This window comes from Bufo gargarizans, chromosome 2, assembly GCF_014858855.1.
Source record: "Bufo gargarizans isolate SCDJY-AF-19 chromosome 2, ASM1485885v1, whole genome shotgun sequence".
NCBI classification, from domain to species: Eukaryota; Metazoa; Chordata; class Amphibia; order Anura; family Bufonidae; genus Bufo; species Bufo gargarizans.
Window position 1 is genome coordinate 318,451,610 of NC_058081.1, and position 21,903 is coordinate 318,473,512.

Sequence of the window (21,903 nt, forward strand, 5' to 3'; positions counted from 1 at the left end):
CCTCGCAGGGAGTACGATTGCCCTATTAATCTCATCCCAGTCGCCAAGCTGCCTAAATCTCGTTTATACAATCTCTCCCAACCTGAAAGGGTCGCTATGTGTGCTTATATCTCTGAGAGCCTGAGAAAGGGACACATACAACCCTCAAAGTCACCTGTTGCCGTTGGTTTTTTCTTTGTTAAGAAAAAAGATGGTTCTTTAAGACCATGTCTGGATTTCAGGGAGCTGAACAGTATCATGATTCGTGACCCTTATCCGCTTCCTCTGATCCCAGACCTGTTTAACCAGGTTGTTAGGGCTAAAGTTTTTTCCAAGTTGGATCTAAGAGGGGCATACCACCTGGTCAGGGTCAGAGAAGGAGACGAATGGAAGACGGCCTTCAATACCCCTGAGGGCCATTTTGAGAATTTGGTTATGCCTTTTGGTTTGATGAATGCTCCAGCCGTCTTTCAGCATTTTGTGAACAGCATTTTTTATCATTTAATGGGGAAATTTGTACTGGTGTATCTAGATGACATTTTGATTTTTTCTCCTGATTTCAAAACTCATAAGGACCACCTACATCAGGTCTTGCTCATCCTGCAGGAGAATAAATTGTACGCTAAACTGGAAAAATGTGAGTTTGCGGCTCCAGAAATTCAATTTCTGGGGTTTCTTCTCTCTGCTTTTGGTCTTCGCATGGACCCGCGAGAAGGTCCGCGCTGTGTTTGAGTGGGAGCTTCCTGAGAATCAGAAGGAGCTGATGCGTTTTTGGGGTTTTGCCAATTATTATAGGAAGTTTATTTTGAATTATTCCTCTGTTGTTAAACCACTCACTGATATGACTAGAAAGGGGGTAGATTTTTCCTCCTGGTCGGTAGAGGCGCGTAGGGCCTTTTCTTGTATCAAGGAGAGTTTTGCTTCCGCTCCCATCTTGGTACAACCTGATATCTCTTTGCCCTTCATAGTTGAGGTGGACGCTTCTGAGGTGGGTGTGGGTGCGGTCTTTTCTCAGGGTCCCTCTCCTGCCAAATGGCGACCGTGTGCCTTTTTCTCGAAGAAACTCTCCTCCGCAGAGAGAAATTACGATGTGGGAGATAGGGAGTTGTTGGCCATCAAGTTAGCTTTTGAGGAATGGCACCATTGGCTAGAGGGAACCAGACACCCTATTACCGTGTTTACCGACCATAAGAATCTGGCCTACTTGGAGTCAGCCAAGAGTCTGAACCCGAGACAGGCCAGATGGTCTTTGTTCTTTTCAAGGTTTAATTTTGTTGTCACTTTCCGCCCTGGGGTTAAGAATGTGAAGGCGGATGCCCTGTCACGTTGTTTTCCGGGAGGTGGGAATTTTGAAGACCCGGGTCCCATTTTGGCTCAAGGTGTGGTGGTCTCTGCTATTTATCCTGAATTGGAGGCAGAGGTTCCGGCAGCCTAGGCAGAGGCTCCTGATCTTTGTCCTCCTGGGAGGTTGTTTGTGCCTCTTGCTTTAAGACACAAGGTTTTTAAGGAGCACCACGATATTGTCCTTGCTGGGCATCCGGGGGGTAGAGCCACAGTGGATCTCATCGCTCGTAGATTCTGGTGGCCGGCGCTTCGTAAGTCGGTTGAGGGTTTTGTGGCAGCCTGCGAGACTTGCGCTCGTGCCAAAGTCCCTCATTCACAGCCATCAGGTCCTCTTCTTCCATTACCCATTCCATTTATTGATAACATTGTCAAATTGCATGGTATTCCTTCAGACATAGTCTCTGATAGGGGCACGCAGTTTGTTTCCAGATTCTCGAAGGCTTTCTGTTCTCGCTTGGGGGCTCGGTTGTCATTCTCTTCTGCTTTCCACCCGCAGTCGAATGGCCAGACAGAGCGCGTCAATCAGAATCTGGAGACATATCTGCACTGTTTTGTGGCGGAGAATCAGGTGTTCTTTTTTGTCCCTTGCCGAGTTTGCTTTAAATAACCGTCGTCAGGAGTCCTCTGATAAGTCACCATTTTTTGGTGCATATGGGTTTCATCTGCAGTTTAGGACATTCTCTGGAGAGGGGTCTTCTGGTTTACCTGATGAGGAGAGATTCTCCTCGTCTTTGTCATCTATTTGGCAAAAGATTCAGGATAATCTAAAGAGCATGAGTGAAATATATAAGAGCGTGTGGCGGTTAAGAGACGTGTGCCTGGTCCGTACCTGAATGTTGGTGATCTGGTGTGGTTGTCTACTAAGAATATCAAATTGAAGGTTCCCTCCTGGAAGTTGGGTCCTAAGTTTATTGGGCCTTACAAAATCTTGTCCGTCATCAATCCTGTTGCCTACCGTCTTCATCTTCCTCAGACTTAGAAGATCCATAATGTTTTTCATAAGTCCCTATTAAAACCTTATGTCCAACCCATTGTACCCTCCTCTTTGCCTCCTCCTCCGATTGTGGTTGATGGTAATCTTGAATTTCAGGTCTCTAGGATTGTGAATTCTCGTGTTGGCCGCGGTTCTCTCCAGTACCTCGTTCATTGGGAGGGTTATGGTCCTGAGGAGAGGATGTGGGTCCCAGTGAAGGACATTAAGGCCACTCGTCTCATCAGAGCTTTCCAGAGGTCCCATCCTGAGAAGGTGGGCTCTGAGTGTCCAGAGTCCACTCGTAGAAGGAGGGGTACTGTCACCGCCAGACATCTGAGAAGCTCTGACAGACGTTCTTCAGAACCTCCTGCTTGAGGTTCTTTTGTCATCTCGTTTCCCTCTCTCAGCTGTCATCTAGTTGCACTGATTGCATCCCTTTAAATCCCCTCCCATACTGCATCACTTTGCGGTTTATACAACTTCCTGGAGTGTGTATATGCTGGATGCTAGAACTGATGCTTCTACAGATAAGTCTGTTCATTTATTTGTGTTTTCCTGTTTGCTTGATCCTAGGTGACCCCGACTCCCTCCGTATTAAGTGTAGGGAGCCGGTGGTCGTGTCCCCTCACTATTATAGGGTGTTCAGGTGTCATACAGTCGAGGCACGAGGGCATGCAATTTTCTATCATAGAGAGCTTTGCATGGGCTGAGAAGACAGGGAGAGTTTCAGGGCTTAAATATGGGTCTCCTTTTTGTTCCTTAGTTTTGGATCAAGCCAGTCGGATCCTTATTTGTCACTTCTTGTTTTCTGTTACACCATCCGTGACACGCATAGACAATTCCATAGTGACTGTTCCTCCACCAGAGAGAGATTCATTTCAGTTCACGCCTATTTAATTTCTAATTCATTCTGTAGCAATTTCTGTATTTCTGTAGTTATTAGTTAGGTAACACCACCATCTAGCGGTGGTAAAAATGTATTGCACCTTGTTTTCTTGTAAATAAAGATTATTGGTTTGTGAGAGTCCTAGGCACTGTGGGTAGTGCAAGGCATTCTAGTAAGGAGAAGCCCAGCCTTCAGTCTACATACAGACTACTTTAGCAGAGCTGTTCCATGCAGTTCTCCTTCTTAAACTCCACCATCTTTGTGCATGTATATCTGGTGAGTGACATCCATCTTTGTTTCAGGGACTGTATGTTATCAGAGCTGTTTAGCTAGGTATACAGTGAGGAACAGAAGTATTTGAACACCCTGCAAGTTCTCCCACTAAGAAATCAAGGAGGGGTCTGAAATTCACATTGTGGGTGCATACCCACTCTGAGAGACAGAAAAAAAAAAAAAAAGAAGGATATCACATTGTATGATTTTTAAAGAATTTATTTGTCTTGCACTGCTGAACATAAATATTTGAACAACTGAGAAACAGCAAGATTTCTGGCTCTCAAAGACCTGTTACTGTCCTTTAAATAGTTTAACCTCTACTCCACTCATTATCCACTCATTAATCTAACTTAGTAGCACCTGTCTGAGCACTGAGCTCTTTAAAGACACCTGTCCACCCCACAGTCAGACAACAACTACTACCTTGGACAAGACGAAAGAGCTGTCAAAAGATGCCAGATACAAAATTGTGGACCTTCACAATGCTGGAAAGGGCTATGGGGCAATTGCCAATGTCACGTGGCGGTTTAACATGACGTGGTTTGTGCCCCCGCTCAGGTGGTATTGTCTCCCAGTGGGTATTCAGGTCTGTTGCGCCCTTGCGTTCTGGCTACGACGTTGCTAGTTGCTAGGGGCAACATCCTTTATTGCAGCTTTTTTTGCTGTTTCTTTTTTACCCCTGACCTGATTAGGTACCTCCCTGCTTGCTTCTGATGGGGTTTAACTCCCTCTTTGGTTCCAGGGGTGTGTCCTTTCAGGTGTGCTCGTTAGGCTGCTACTTATGTCTTTGAGCGTGGAGGTTCAGGGCTCAGTCTGCATAGCTTGTGGTCAGTTCTGTTAATTCAGGCTGTTTGTGTTCTTGTGTGCATTCTGGGGGCCAGTTCTGTTAATTCAGGTTGTCCAGTGCCCTGCTATGTTTCTGTTCTTGCTATCCATGCCACACCATGCCATGCCCTGAGGGTGTCTGTACCCTGCTATGTCTATGTTCATGTATGTCCTTGTCCATGCCCGGTGGGTGTCATGCCCTTTTGGCTTTGTCATGTCTGTCTTTTTGCTTTGCCAGGTTTTGCCTTTGTCTTTGTCCGTCCACCTATGTCTCGGTATGGGTCGCCTGGTTCTGCACTGTTGTCTTCTGTTCCATTCCATGTCCTGTACCTCGCTATGCCTGTTCATGTTTACATGCTATGTTCATGTCATAATGGTTGCTTTCCTTGTTCATGACATGATGGCTGCGTTCCTGGACGGTTCCAGTCTGTACCAGGTCCGCCTCCGAAAGGGGGCTCCATGAATTCCCCAGAGGGGGAATTGCGATTCCTTGTCCACGCCTTGCTCGCAATGTGTCCTGGAGGTACCCTGGGACCTCCGACACGTGACAGCCAAGCAGCTTGGTGAAAATAGATCAACTGTTGGAGCAATTGTTAGAAAATGGAAGAGGCTAAAGATGACTGTCAGTCTCCCTCGGACTGGGGCTCCATGCAAGATCTCACCTCGTGGGGTATCACTGATGATAAGAAAGGTGAGGAATCAGTCCAGAACTACAAGGGAGTAGCTGGTCAATAACATGAAGAGAGCTGGGACCACAGTTTCAAAGGTCACTGCCGGTAGAACACTACGACATCATGGATTCAAATCATGTATTGCACAGAAGGTTCCCCTGCTCAAGTCATCACATGTCCAGGCCTGTTTGAAGTTGCCAATGACCATCTGGATAATTCAGAGGAGGCATGGGAGAAAGTCATGTGGTCAGATGAGCCCAAAGTAGAACTTTTTGGTCTAAACCTCACTCATCGTGTTTGGAGGAAAAGGAAGGATGAGTTGCATCCTAAGAACACCATTCCTACTGTGAAGTATGGGGGTGGTAACATCATGCTTTTGAGGGTGCTTTTCTGCGAAGGGGACAGGATGACTGCACTGTATTAAGGAGAGGATGAAGGGGGCCATTTATTGTGAGATTTTGAGCAACAACCTCCTTCCCTCAGTCAGAGCATTAAAGATGGGTCGTGGCTGGGTCTTCCAACATGACAATGACCTGAAGCATTCAGCCAGGATAACCAAGGAGTGGCTCTGTAAGAAGCATATCATGGTTCTGGAGTGGCCTAGCCAGTCTCCAGACCTAAATTCAATAGAACATATTTGGAGGGAGCTGAAACTCTGTGTTGCTCAGTGACAGCCCTGAAACCTGACAGATCTAGAGGAGATCTGAGTGGAGCAGCGGGTCAAAATCCCTGTTGCAGTATGTGCAAACCTGGTCAAGAACTACAGGAAACGTTTGACCTCTGTAATTGCAAACAAAGGCTTCTGTACCAAATATTAACACTGATTTTCTCAGGTGTTCAAATACTTATGTTCAGCAGTGCAAGACAAATAAATTCTTTAAAAATCATACAATGTGATTTCCTGATGTTTGTTTTTTTAAATTCTGTCTCTAAGAGTGGTAATGCACCTACAATGTGAATTTCAGACCCATCCATGATTTCTAAGTGGGAGAACTTGCAAAATCGCAGGGTGTTCAAATACTTCTGTTCCTCACTGTAAGTGTTACTCAGCGAGTTATTTCTGTTACCTAGCCATGGAATCTATGTATAGGCAGCCATTTTGGACATCTGCTTTCTCTGTCAATGTATTACTGTACATGCTATAATATATGTTTTACTTACACAAGCCATTTGTATTCTTGCAGCTTTACCAATTCACAATCCTGTTGACCAATAAACAAGTTAGACTACAGAAAACTGTCCTCTTATTTGGAAGACAGGAATGGTTTATACTGAATGTCAGACTGCACACTGTGTGAACATGTATGAAGACAGAACAGTGACAGTGATGACAATGTGGCCTGGCTACTAGAACGTTGAGGAGGAGGAAGAGGATGGTCTTAAATTGCCGACCAGTTCTAGTTTCCCACCTATGATAATGAATCAAGTGTTGAAGGTGTTGGTGCCTATATCATATCAGCTGGCAATGTTATGGAAAATTCACAGTGTCATCATGACACACTAAAACTTATCTCTTTCAATTATTTTTAAAATCTAACAAGCTGTTGTCTTCTTTTGACTGTTAAAATAGTCTATTTCAGCTAAACTACCGCTGTATTCTATGGGAGGAATTTATTATGAGTAATTTTTGTTTAAATCTGCATTGGCGTGTTTTGCATCAGATTTACCTAACATAGCACATTGTTTGATAATTTTGTTGTACTTTAAATCCTAACACTTTTGCCAAAAAATGCTACTCCAGTTTTTGTACACAAACACCCTCAACCCCAACCCACTGGGGTGAATTTGGTATTTTATTTTAGTTTAAGATCTCATTACACTATTTAACAGACATAGTATTCTTCCAAGTACAAGCTCAGAAATACATGGCAGATCCTGTCTGGGATTTTATATAGTGCCTATGGTATGCCTACTGACATCACAGCTATAGATGCTCATGAGGTTGATTGCATGGCAAGCCTGGTGGGATGGGGTCATGTGATCCTCCTTCTTCATCTTCATCTTCTCATCTTCCCTCTGTTCTGATATCAAGCATTTCAGACATCATTTTGATTGTGCAGGAGAAATCTCAAACACTTTGGATTCATTGGAGGACAAAGTTTTGGGGAAATCTGTAACAAATCTGATTAGTGTAGAATTGATTTACTCAGCTATAGTAAATTATATTCTGTATATGTTGCTGAGTAGTGTCAACAACTAAATATTATTGAAGGCCATCAAACTTTAAGAAGTATTCTTGGTCCGGTCTCATAGACTGTGGCCTCAGGTGCTCCTGTATTTGTGTGGTCAAGAACATAAAAATACATAGTGTTCAGTTTATACATTTCTTGTTCTTGCACATGCTTTATGCATACAAAGTATATGTAGCTCTTTTCCTCAAGATTTCACTTTAAATGTAATCAAGTAAACATGACAAGGTAATTTATCCATGCATATAGCCATAATGATCTTCTACTGTATGCTATGCCAATTATAAACAAATCCTTTTATGTCTCCTTATAATTAAGTGCTTATAGTAAGACAATGTTAAAGTTGTTAAGGTTTTTGTTCCATATTTGGTGTGCTCATCTTTAAATAGCTTTATTTCTCACTTTACAATGCTGAATAGTGTTTCATGAGAATAAATGACATGCTGTCTTAATTATTCAGACTGCATTAAAATTCATTGTTCAAGGCAACTTGAAGATGAGCTTTTTGATCTTACTTATGTTGATAAATTTTTTAACACTTCATGGTCATGTAACCATCATGTATCAAAGAGACAGTGGAAATAGATCTCTTTAGTATTAATGTTCTGTGACTGGAGAAGACGCTTATAAAAAGCCCTTATGGCCTAGTAGGAAGGAATGTCACCAACAAAGATATTTTGTGTTTGTTGCCAAGCAATTAAGACATACTATACAGTATAATACAATACTGTATAGCACAATGCTACAAAGCATTGTGAGGTATCATTTTTCAAAATTCTGTAGGAGATGATAACTAGTAATCAACAGCAACAGTTTCACGTATTACATCTATCTATATCGCTGCTTGCAGCGTTCGGGTGTCCGCCTGGCCGTGCGGAGGCGTGCGGATCCGTCCAGACTTACAATGTAAGTCAATGGGGACGGATCCGTTTGAAGATGACACACTATGGCTCAATCTTCAAACGGATCCGTCCCCCATTGACTTTCAATGTAAAAGTCTGGACGGATCCGTTCAGGCTACTTTCACACTTAGAATTTTTTTTACAATATAATGCAGACGGATCCGTTCTGAACGGAGCCACCGTCTGCATTATATGAGCGGCTCCGTCTCAGACGGATCTGCTCTGAACACTAGTGTGAAAGTAGCCTTAACCTGCGATTTCTGAGGCTGGTGACTCGGAGGAACTTATCCTCCGCAGCAGAGGTGACTCTTGGTCTTCCTTTCCTGGGGCGGTCCGCATGTGAGCCAGTTTCTTTGTAGCGCTTGATGGTTTTTGTGACGCACTTGGGGACACTTTCAAAGTTTTCCCAATTTTTCGGACTGACTGACCTTCATTTCTTAAAGTAATGATGGCCACTTGTTTTTCTTTACTTAGCTGCTTTTTTCTTGCCATAATACAAATTCTAACAGTCTATTCAGTAGGACTATCAGCTGTGTATCCACCTGACTTCTCCACAACGCAACTGATGGTCCCAACCCCATTTATAAGGCAAGAAATCCCACTTATAAACCTGACAGGGCACACCTGTGAAGTGAAAACCATTTCAGGTGACTACCTCTTGAAGCTCATCAAGAGAATGCCAAGAGTGTGCAAAGCAGTAATCAAAGCAAAAGGTGGCTACTTTGAAGAACCTAGAATATGACATATTTTCAGTTGTTTCACACTTTTTTGTTATGTATATAATTCCACATGTGTTAATTCATAGTTTTGATGCCTTCAGTGTGAATCTACATGTTTCATAGTCATGAAAATAAAAACAATTCTTTGAATTAGAAGGTGTTTTTTCAAACTTTTGGTCTGTACTGTATGTATATATATATATATATATATATATATATCAATCATACACCATCAATCATTACATTAAAACCACCTGCCTAATATTGTGTGGGTCTTCCTTGTGCCACCTGATTCTCTGACCTATTGAAGCACGGACTCCACAATAACTTTGATGGTGCCCTGTGGTATTTGGCAACAAGATAGTAACAGCAGACCATTTAACTCCTGTAAATTGTGAGGTGGGCCTTCATGGAAAGTGATTTTGCAGCACATACCACCAATGATTAATCAGATTAAATGGTGAATGAGAAGGGTAAATCAATATGCTGAACTCTTTGTCATCTTTCTAAAACATTTCCTAAACAACTTTTGCAGTGTTGCTGTTACGGAGTAGATTATTCTGCTGAAAGTGGCCACTGCTATTAGGAAATAGCATTGTCATGAAGAGGTGTACTTGGTCTACAACAATGTTTAAGGTCTCTAGGTAGTATGTGTCAAACAACCATCCGCATGATTGTCAGGAGCCAGAGTTTCTCAGCAGAGCATTGACAAGAGCATCACTCTTCATACGCTGGCTTGTGATTTTCACATACTGCATTCTTCCATATCTTGCCCAGGTAAACAGTGATTTAGACTAGAGATGAGCGAAGTTATGAAAACTTTGATTCGGCTTCCCCAAAATTCACCCAAAAATTTGCTTTGTGGTGAATTGCTTCATCACGAAGCGCATTTCTTTGTAAATAGTGAGCGCAAATATTGAAAATGGTGATTGCGCCATCAGTGATCGTGGCACCCGACACACCCAGGCAAGTGCTGGGGCCCACTCCTCCAGGGGGCCCCATTGTGCCCACACACTTCTGAAGCTGTGCCCTGGTCTTCACTAAACTGCCTGTTCTGAATTCTGGGGCAGCTTATCCCAGCAATGCAGACAATTTTCGCCATGTGGACTGCTGGGGTGGGCTGCCCCAGGACTCAGAACAGGGTAGATGGAGTTTCCTACCCGGCTAAAGGACCACCTTCTTGATATCATCCACCCATGTGACCAGTGGGGGAGGAGCCGTGGGGGAGGAGCCGGAGGAGCAGAGAGATGTGTTCCTGTACAGACAGGAGCCTGGTTGGAATGTGGTGAGGCCTAGCTATATGTCTGTCCGTGTGTGTGTGTGTGTGTCTGTCTGTACCTGTGTGTGTGTCTGTCTGTCCCTGTGTGTGTGTGTGTCTCTGTCTGTCCCTGTGTGTGTTTCTGCCCCTGTGTGTGCGTGTCTGTCTGTCCCTGTGTGTGCGTCTTTGTGTGTCTCTGTATGTCCCTGTGTGTGTATGTCTCTGGCCATGTTTGTGTGTCTGTCTGTCCCTGTGTGTGTGTCTGTCTATCCCTATGTATGTCTGTCTGTCCCTGTGTGTGTGTGTGTGTGTGTGTGTCCCTGTGTGTGTCTAAGGCATTGGCTAGACTCCATCCCACAGTCTAGCCAGTGCCTATTGGATTCCAGTTTAAATCACCTTCTGGTACATGTTGATAATTCCCTTTTAAACCCCAGTCCATGTCCCCTCAGTACTGGGAATCAGTGGGAGTAATATTAGAAGGTAACAAAAGGTTGGAGCATAACTAAAGGTGGAATTCCCTTTTAATGTTCCCTAAAGGTGGCCACACACATTAGATAGAAGTTGGTTGACGAGCTCACCATCACACAGGTGTCTGTCCATATGTATGTGTATGTACCTGTGTGTGTGTCTGTCTGTCCCTGTGGCTGTGTGTGTGTCTGTCCCTGTGTGTGTGTGTCTGTCCCTGTATGTGTGTCTGCCCCTGTGTGTGTCCCTCTGTGTGCCCGTCCATGTGTGTATGTGTGTCTGTCCCTGTGTGTGTGTCTGTCCCTGTGTGTGTGTGTCCCTGTGTGTGTCCGTCCATGTGTGTGTATCTCTCCCTGTATCTGTCTCTCCCTGTGTGTCACCATCACCATGCCCACAGTGTTCCTATGTCTTGACACAGCTGCATCAGGACGTTTTGTGCGGGGCAAGAAGAAGATGGAAAAGGAGGCAGCATGGAGTCCGTGGGAGACACAGGGAGACAACGGGAGGCACACTAAGGACGTAGGTAACATTACCACATGATCTACACTAGTGTTATCTGTGGTTTTACATAGGACTGCAGGTAACAATACCACATTATTAGCAACAGTGTCATCTGTGGTTTTACATAGGGATGCAGGTAACACTACCACATTCTCAGCACTAGTGTTATCTGTGGTTGTACATAGGACTGCAGGTAACACTACCAAATTATCAGCACTAGTGTCATCTGTGGTTTTACATAGGACTGCAGGTAACACTAACACATTATTAGCACTAGTGTCATCTGTGGTTTTGCATAGGACTGCAGTAACATTACCACATTATCAGCACTAGCATTATCTGTGGTTTTACATAGGACTGCAGGTAACACAAACACATTATTAGCACTAGTGTCATCTGTGGGATTATATAGGACTGCAGGTAACACTACCACATTATTAGCACTAGTGTCATCTGTGGTTTTACATAGGACTGCACGTAACACTACTACATTTTGTGCACTCAGATAGCCATGACTGTGTTATCTGTGCTGTTACATAGGACTGCAGGTGATATCTACTATATTATCTGTACTCAGAGAGTTATCACTGTGTAAGGGGGCCCACTGAGACTTTATTGCCCAAGGGCCCACATGAACCTGGAGCCAGCCCTGCCACAGACCACCTTCTTCCATTGCTCGATAGTCCAGTTGTGATTATTGTAGGCCCCAGCGTCAGACTGGGTGAGATGTTCATTGCCTGTGTGTTAACAGGCACCAGAAAATAGAGACCAACTATTCACAATATTCTTTTCCATACTAGAAAAGAAGAAGCAGAAGTCCAGTGAAAATAAAGTGTTTTATTCACCCATCTCAATAAAGATGTATTACTATAGCTTATTTTAGTAATATATAGCTGTAAAGATATACACATATACACAATGCATTTGGAAAGTCTTCAGTCAATTTCAAATTTTGTCAATGTTGTGACCTTGTGCTACTATAAAAAAATAATAATCAAGCTTTCCCCCATCAATCTGTGGTCACTCCCCCTTAATTCGAACATAACAGAATTTTAGAAATGTTTGCAAATTTATAAAAAAGGACAAACTAAAATTTTGTATGGGGGTAAGTATTCAGACCCTCTGTAATGTCACTTGAAATTTAGCTCAGGGTCATCTTTGAGATGCTTCTACACCTTGATTGGAGTCCACCTGTGGTAAATTCAGTTGACTAGATTTATTTTGGAAAGAAACAGTCTTGTCTATATAAGGTCTCACAGCTGACAATGCAGATCAGAGCAAAAACAAAAACAAAGCAATGAGGAGGAAAGAGCCCAGAGATATGCTTGTGTGAAGGCACAACAAATTTAACAGATATCCACAGTGTCCCCCATAGCAGTTACCTCCGCAGCAGCACAATCCTTAAAATTGACCCTCCCACAGTGCCCCGCCCACTTAAAATGTGACCTCCACAGTCCGCCTAACAAAGACCTCCACAGCGGACCACCTCCTTAACAGTGACCCTCCACAGAGATCTACACCTTAACAGTGACCTCCACAGTGCTCTGTCCCCTTAATATTGACCTCCACAGGGCCCTGCCCTCTTAACAGTGACCTCTACAGCACTGCCCCTTTAACAATGACCTTCACAGTACCCCACCCCTTAACAGTGACCTCCACAGCACCCTGCTTTCTTAACAGTGACCTCCACAGCAGCCCACCCCCTTAACAGTGACCTACACTGTTCCCTACCCCTTTAACAGTGACTTCCACAGTACCGTGCTCCCTTAACAGTGACCTTCACAGTACCCCACTGCCTTAACAGTGGAAACGAAAGGGACACCATTCCATCAGCATAAATGATGGAAATGTGGATATAGTTCAAAGTTTCAGATTCTTGGGAGTTCTGCAGCCAGCCAGAACCCCGGGGGCAACCCGTGAGGTGCACGGTGGGCCAATGAGGGGCCAAACAATAACACAGTTCATCTGTTTACTCATGGTTAGCAGAAAACCTCCCTGGACTGGCAGCACAGTGTTGATGAAGACAGCACAAAATCCTTCGGCGCACACTCTGTGGTAGGGAAGCACCAGCCTAGATGGAGGTTGAGGTGCCCTTGGTGTCAGTGGTGTTTAGGGTGCTTGTGGCGGCTGGGTCCCTTAGTGTTATTTGTCGTGAAGCCAGTACCGTTAATGGTGGTACAACTAGTGGTAAGAATGAAGTAGACAGTGGTAGGATACAACTCACAACTTTTACTGATGTTGGTTCCAGTTGTGGCACATACATCCAGACAGAATATAGTCTTTTGAAATTTGGAGGAATTCTGTTGATCCACTGTTAATAGGTTTGGCTGGGTTTAGCTGAGCTTGAAGGTTCTGTAGGAGTATTTCTGGTAAGTGACTTTGCTTTAGGTCCCTTGTAAACCAGAGTAATTTGGTGAGGTTGCCTGTAATGCTTATTGGTATGCTTAGTCCTATTACTTCTGTATCTTCCAAGCCCTTAAAACAGGTAGCCAATCTGTATTCTTCAATATATGGTGAGGCTGCCTGTAGCTAGATTGTCATCCACCATGTGCAAAGGTGCCCATTAAGCCTTTAGTAATGGCTGTTATCACTGATGTCTCTATTTAACTTGGTTAACTTCTTCCAGGGACAAAAACGCTATCCTCTGGTTATAGGATCTGGGATCTAAGAAGGTCACAGGAGGAAAACGCTCTCCTGCGCCTCATACCTTGGTTCTACCTCATTTCTGCAGCTGGCTTCACCCACTAATCTGTGGTGTGTAGCCTCAGCTTAACAACTCACTCTGCTCTTCAGTAACCTCCTAATCTTCCAGACTGTTCCACTAGGCCTGACCTAAGTATTCATATGACCTAAGTGCTATCCCCATCTAGTGGTGGGATGTATAAATGACACCAGACAAGCCTATGAACAGGTGACAAGCAATATGATAATGCCATTTTACAGTATTTTTTCAGTTCCCACATGTCCTGAGTGGGACGCTGCATACCCCCATGGTAAAATATAAGTCGCCCTCGACGTTGGTAATATCTGAAGCTGTGGATCTCTAAGCCGTGTCCTGAAACACACCAAATACACACCACCAAGTATACACATATGGATATAGACATTGCAATGCATTATTATTACTCTTCGATATCCTCCTGTAAATAAACGGTTATGCACAAAAATACTTTCTAGGCAAATATATAATATATCGCATACACTTTTTTATTTTTTGTGGTAGATGTGTTACAGCAAATACAACACAGAGAGGGGCTTAAAACAAAAACAATAAGAGAAGTGCTCTCAAACAAATGGTAGCTCCTGCTCCATATAAGGGTTTAGTAAACGGCCTACTTTAATTGTAGGGATCTGAACAGGATGACACATCCGTAGGGATTGGACTTCCAGAATCCCAGGAATCAGGGGAAGATCCTTCCTGTTGTCCCTCCATTATCCGCTGTTTAGAAGTGGATGGCAAGTTCAGTTCCTTTTTCACCTTCTCAAAGATAGGGGGCTGTTCTTATTTAAGGTTGTAATCCAGCCCAATTGCAGGGCCAATCCTGGTTACAGGGTTTGATTCCTCTAGTGGATCTTTTATTGATGAAGAATTGGCTGATTCACCTTTATAGGTTGGGATAGGGAATCCCTGATGCTGTTGTACAGCTAGTTGTTGGAACAAAACTGCACAGTCCTCTACAGCTGTAATGAGGCTTTTTGGTTCGGGCCTTCTTCTCCTAACCAGTTCCCTCTGGGGTCTAGGTTCACTGACGGGGTCTTTGGTAACAATGGCAGGTTGCCATAGAATGTTGGTACCTGCAAATCCCGTGGCATACTGGTTCTAAGTACTAGGTGGCACATACTTTGCAGCAGGCCGCACGGGGGCAGTAGAAGGTTCTTGGACTAGATCCTTCTTAGACTCAGAGTCTTTGGCAAGCTCCTGGGGCTCCGTGGGCTGTCCTGGCCGACGCACCGCAGTAGCATAAGGTCCATGTGTACCTTCTGCATCGGTGAACTCCACTGTCTCATTGACATATAGGCTATGTAGCCAACTAGGGATTTCCTTCCTCTTCATGGACCGGCGATTTACGTAATAGTACCTGTTAGTCTCCATATCACGGATAAATCGAAATACTCGCTGCTTACAGAAGTCAAGAACTCGGCCCAATCTCTGCACTGGAACCGGGAAGTCTTTTACCGGTTCCTCTAGCAACTTGCGAGTTAGACCCTCGTTATATTTCTTACAAGCGTGGGTGCGCGGTAGTCAAGCTGGCTTAATCTCCTCGGACTCCCGCGTGTTGCAATACAAAATGACAAGCAATATGATAACGCCGTTTTACAGTAATTTTGCAGTTCCCACGTGTCCTGAGTGGGACGCTGCAGTTCATATTAGTCAGGACCTGTCATGGATAAAAAACACAACAGAAATGACCAAAAAAGGCGTTCAGAGGCTTCATTTTCTGAGGAGTCTGAAAAAAGCACAACTCCCAAAACAGCTGCTAGTCAGTTTTTACAGGTGCATGCACCATAGAATCTGTTATCACATACTGCATAACAGTATGGTACTCTGGCTGCTCTTCTGAGGACAGGAAGACCCTCAAGTGCATCATCAGAATGGCTGGAAGAATCACTGGATGACATCTTCACTGCTTGTTGCAGCAACAGGGCAAATATTATCTGCAGGGATCCAACTCACCCCGGCCACAGCCTTTTCTCTCCCCTACCCTTCGGTAGGCATCTTAGAATTTAGAAACTACCACAGGCTGAAAGTAACTGCTGCATTTGTGACCCCATGATGATCTCTTGTCTGCAGATTGTCTACAGATTGTTACTAGTGTTGAGTGTGAATATTCGAATCACAAATTTTATTCGCGAATATCGCCAGTTTGAAAATTTGTGAATATTTACAATATAGTGCTACATAGGGTTGAATGTTCTAATCACGAACTTATTTAATATATTACATTGCCGATTTTCGCAATCAAGTAAACAATGACTGGAGAGCACGAATTCTCAAATTTACGAATTTATGGTGAATATTTGGCCAAGAATTTGTGAAATATCACAAATTCAAATATTGCCTACGCCACTCATTATGAATTGTTACGAGGAGATTCTTTGGAAACCAATTTTCAGCCTAGCAGTGTTTGTAGAATATGGATGACACATGGATAAACCACCGACCATCTAGTTAAAAAGCTGTTCCAGCATAATCTATTGGATCAGAAATGCTGATATGAGCTCCTCTAAGAGATCATTCAAAGTGAAAATTATTTTGCAGTTGATTTGCTTTTCTACTTATGTTTCCATTTGTGCTGCTGTGTTGTATACAGCTTGCAAACAAAATCAACAAACTGTTTTCTTTATGATGTCCTTGTACTGGTGTTTGTGAAATCTGTCTATGCTGAAAGATCAATCTTTGGCCCTTCAAAACAATGTTTGCCTGTGGTGGCCCCAACCCTTATGAGGTATGTTTCCATTGAAGTTATCAGATAATTCCATATCAGATGCTGTATATGATGGAAAGTGGGCAAGCTTTCAACTTCAAATTGGCACAAGTTCATTGATAAAATCGTAGTCATATAAAACTTCATATAAAACTTTACAAAACTGTAAACATATAAAAGAAATATTTTGCAGCTGTGCTACTGCTTAGTAATCTTATTCTAATAGTTAATCTTTACTTTGAGAATCAAAATTGGTGGCTAGAATCTTTTTACTGAGAGTTAACATTTCAGTCTTGGTTTGGCCTCAAATAACACATTTCTACTGACTAATGCTAATAAAATAGTGTACTTCTTTCTACAGCACCGGCAGGAAGGCCAACCACCTGTTCTTTTGAAAGATTAATGAGCAAGATGTTAAATTCTCCCACAGTCTAGTATTGTCTACATTTCCAAATACTCTGCATCTTCCTTTAAAAAAATTTTTTTATTTGCATAAGTACAAGCTGTATTGCTTTATGTTATATGGAATGTACTTGATTTCATGCATACAATGGTTAATGTAGATCTTCAGTAGTAGTGATGCTGTAATACTTTTCTGCATACATGGTGTATATTTTGAAGCGGCCCATTTAGTATGTAATAGCGAATCAATTTTAATTGAATTTGATTTATTTAAGTTAATTATTAATTTCACAATTTTTTTCCCGTCAAATGAAGTTTTCTGAAGTTTTGGCTATTCACTTTGGCTGATCACATAAAAACAGTGCCCAGCATCATTTTACTGTGAAAATTGGCGGGAAAAGCCATGAGGGAGAAAGAAGATCACATGACATATTGTTAGGATGTAGGGGGGAGGGCTTGCCCTAATTGGCTCAAAAGCTTAAATTCAACCTGAGTAGCCAACTGGGGGCAGTAGGCAGGTAGGTTCCTATGCTGAGAGAGGATAATTCTATCTTCTGCTTGTGACCTCGAAGGATGTCACTTGGCAGTGTCTGGTATAAAGTTATTACAGAAAAAATCCACTAATGTAGTGTGATAGGGACACTAAGCAGAGTATAGGGAGAGAATAAGAAGATACAATTGGGTATATTTTAGGGAATTTGATCAGGGAAAGCAAATAGCGAGGGAGCGAGGGACTGGTCACCCAATTGCGTGTTTAATACAGCTGCTGTATATGAATAGACAGCTTTTTTTTCTATTTAATAACCTCAAGTTTCTACAGGTCATAGGCTTATTGCCAGAACCCCAATAGCATACAGTCTGCCCCAAACGTTGAGAAACTGCATAATTATTTTTTGAAAAAAACATTTAAATTTACCTTTGGAAATTAGGCATACCTATGTTACTGAATGCATTACAAATTATTGCTAAATAATGTGTGGTTACCTCAAAAGCAGTACTACAATAGCGCCATTTTTATACAGTGGTCCCTGAAGTTACAGTATTAATTGGTTCCTAGGAGGGCCATTGTATGTTGAAACCATTGTAAGTTGAGTAATCGGTTCCAAAGGCCCAAAATGTCATCCAATATAAAAGAAAATAAAGATTTAAGACAAATAAGCAGATAACTAAGGCCTCATGCACACGACCATTGTTCTTGTCCGCACCTGAGCCGCAGTTTTTACGGCTCAGGTGCTGACCCATTCACTTTAATGGGGCTGCAAAATATTTGCTGTCCACATCCGTTGCACCGTTCCGTGGGCACACAAAAATATAACATGTCCTATTGTCCTATATCTTGTTTGTTTTGCAGACAAAAATAGGCATTTTTACAATGGGCCACCTGTTTCGCAAATTGCGGAAAGCACACGGTTGGCTTCCGTGTTTTGTTGATCCGCAATTTTCGGACCGCAAAAAACAGAACGGTTGTGTGCATGAGGCCCAAAACAGATAAAACAAGTCCTTAAATATAACAGTCAGGAATAGATCCTAACTAGCAACTAGTGCAGCTATTTTACCAGAGAAGTTGCCTTGATTAATTGGATCTGAGTCTGAGGCATTTTATGTTGAGTCTAGTTTCAACTTACAATGGGTCAGAAAAGACTATTGTATGTTGAAAATATTGTATCTTGCGGCCATTGTATCTTGAGAGATCACTGTACTGTGTATTGCATATTACTGCAAGATAACGAGTAGTTACAGCAAATGCAATACTGCAACAACCATTTTTATACTCACATTATTAAATGTGTTGCATATTGCTGCAGAATAGCGGGTAGTTACAAAAAAAAGTAATACAACAGTAATGCCGTTTTTATGCCCATGTCATTGAAAGCATTTTTATTTTTAGTTAAAAAATCATGCTGTATTACTGCAATATACCAAGTAGTTCAAAGATATTTTACTGCAAAAATTGCATTGTTATACACGATACTCTCATTAGTGAATGCATTAAAGCATCACACCATGTAGTTCAAAGACATTTTACTGCATAAATTCCAGTTATAGCTGTGCTGCTGTTGTTATTGGTAGAGGAATTCTACTTGTATCCACAGTGGTGACAGTAGGGGCAGTGTAAGTGACAGTGGCCTTCGGGGTAAATTCAGAGCAGAGAATCAGGAGGGGGGACAAGGAGCCCATGAAAACATATCACAGTCTGATAAAAGTGGCGTAAGGATGATGATGAATGTGTGTTCGATAAGACCTGAGAGCTGGATCAGGGTGCTGAGGAGAAGGTAACATCTTAGGAGGAGGGTGATGGCCATGACGGTGGCTATAAAGAGAGGATGCAACATACGGCCAGAACCTCCCAAAAAACTGCCAGGGCCACATCTGCTTCTTTTTTGGTCAGCTTGGGAACTGGTGATGTCACTGATACTGTAGGTGCAGGCTACAAAACATGACAGACTTTAGCTAAGCTTGGCTGGTTTTATCTCTGTGCAGAGTGTGCAAGTATCTCCTGTCTGATGTTTTTTCTCCACCGTGCCAAAAGGAAAAGCATTGCTGTGTACAAGATCTGTAGGATTAAAATAAGCTGTGGTGTTCAAACACAAATGAAGGCACCACAACTCTATTGCAGCACATCACCAGTTACTGTGAGAAAATTGAAGTGGCCACTAGCTGGTGCAACAAAAGTGTCATCTTTCTCTTGGTCTTCTCTATGGCATCGAGGCTGCATCTACATGCAGTACAGTGTCCTTGTCATTAGTGTTGAGCATATCGAAGCATCCAAAGTGGAATTCGATCCGATGTTTAAGATAAATTTGATTCGCAACTAATCCGAATTTCCTCACGCTTAGTGGTAACTAGGGATGAGCGAACTCGAACTGTATAGTTCGGGTTCGTACCGAATTTTGGGGTGTCCGTGACACGGACCCGAACCCGGACATTTTCGTAAAAGTCCGGGTTCGGGTTCGGTGTTCGTCGCTTTCTTCGCGCTTTTGTGACGCTTTCTTGGCGCTTTTTGAAAGGCTGCAAAGCAGCCAATCAACAAGCGTCATACTACTTGCCCCAAGAGGCCATCACAGCCATGCCTACTATTGGCATGGCTGTGATTGGCCAGAGCACCATGTGACCCAGCCTCTATTTAAGCTGGAGTCACATAGCGCCGCCCGTCACTCTGCTCTGATTAGCGTAGGGAGAGGTTGCGGCTGCGACAGTAGGGCGAGATTAGGCAGATTAACTCCTCCAAAGGACTTGATTAACTGATCGATCTGCAGCTGTGGATCATTGAGCTGCTGATCCTCAATTGCTCACTGTTTTTAGGCTGCCCAGACCGTTTGTCAGTCACATTTTTCTGGGGTGATCGGCGGCCATTTTGTGTCTTGTGGTGCGCCAGCACAAGCTGCGACCAAGTGCATTTAACCCTCAATGGTGTGGTTGTTTTTTGGCTAAAGCCTACATCAGGGTGAAGCTGTCACACCAAGTGCATTTAACCAGCAATAGTCTGTTCATTTTTTGGCCATATACAAAATCAGGGGCAAGCTGCGCCTGTCACCAAGTGCATTTAACCCTCAATGGTGTGGTTGTTTTTTGGCTAAAGCCTACATCAGGGTGAAGCTGTCACACCAAGTGCATTTAACCAGCAATAGTCTGTTCATTTTTTGGCCATATACTAAATCAGGGGCAAGCTGCGCCTGTCACCAAGTGCATTTAACCCTCAATGGTGTGGTTGTTTTTTGGCTAAAGCCTACATCAGGGTGAAGCTGTCACACCAAGTGCATTTAACCAGCAATAGTCTGTTTATTTTTTGGCCATATCCCAGTCTAATTCTGTCACTAAATCCATACCGGTCACCCAGCGCCTAAATACTAGGCCTCAAATTTATATCCCGCTAAATCTGTCCTTAGTGCTGTAGCTGGGCGAGTTATTTAGTGTCCGTTCAAGCACATTTCTTGTTCTGGGTTGAAATACAATTCCCAATTTAGCAATTTCATAATTTAGTGGTTTCTGCTATATCAGAGCTATTTGAAATCTATCCCTAAAAGGGTATATAATATTCAAGGTGCACATTGGGTCATTCAGAATAACTTCACACACACCCGCTACTGTGTATTTCCAAGTCTAATTCTGGCACTAAACCCATACCTGTCACCCAGCGCCTAAATACTAGGCCTCAAATTTATATCCCGCTAAATCTGTCCTTAGTGCTGTAGCTGGGCGAGTTATTTAGTGTCCGTTCAAGCACATTTCTTGTTCTGGGTTGAAATACAATTCCCAATTTAGCAATTTCATAATTTAGTGGTTTCTGCTATATCAGAGCTATTTGAAATCTATCCCTAAAAGGGTATATAATATTCAAGGTGCACATTGGGTCATTCAGAATAACTTCACACACACCCGCTACTGTGTATTTCCAAGTCTAATTCTGGCACTAAACCCATACCTGTCACCCAGCGCCTAAATACTAGGCCTCAAATTTATATCCCGCTAAATCTGTCCTTAGTGCTGTAGCTGGGCGAGTTATTTAGTGTCCGTTCAAGCACATTTCTTGTTCTGGGTTGAAATACAATTCCCAATTTAGCAATTTCATAATTTAGTGGTTTCTGCTATATCAGAGCTATTTGAAATCTATCCCTAAAAGGGTATATAATATTCAAGGTGCACATTGGGTCATTCAGAATAACTTCACACACACCCGCTACTGTGTATTTCCAAGTCTAATTCTGGCACTAAACCCATACCTGTCACCCAGCGCCTAAATACTAGGCCTCAAATTTATATCCCGCTAAATCTGTCCCTAGTGCTGTAGCTGGGCGAGTTATTTAGTGTCCGTTCAAGCACATTTCTTGTTCTGGGTTGAAATACAATTCCCAATTTAGCAATTTCATAATTTAGTGGTTTCTGCTATATCAGAGCTATTTGAAATCTATCCCTAAAAGGGTATATAATATTCAAGGTGCACATTGGGTCATTCAGAATAACTTCACACACACCCGCTACTGTGTATTTCCAAGTCTAATTCTGTCACTAAACCCATACCTGTCACCCAGCGCCTAAATACTAGGCCTCAAATTTATATCCCGCTAAATCTGTCCCTAGTGCTGTAG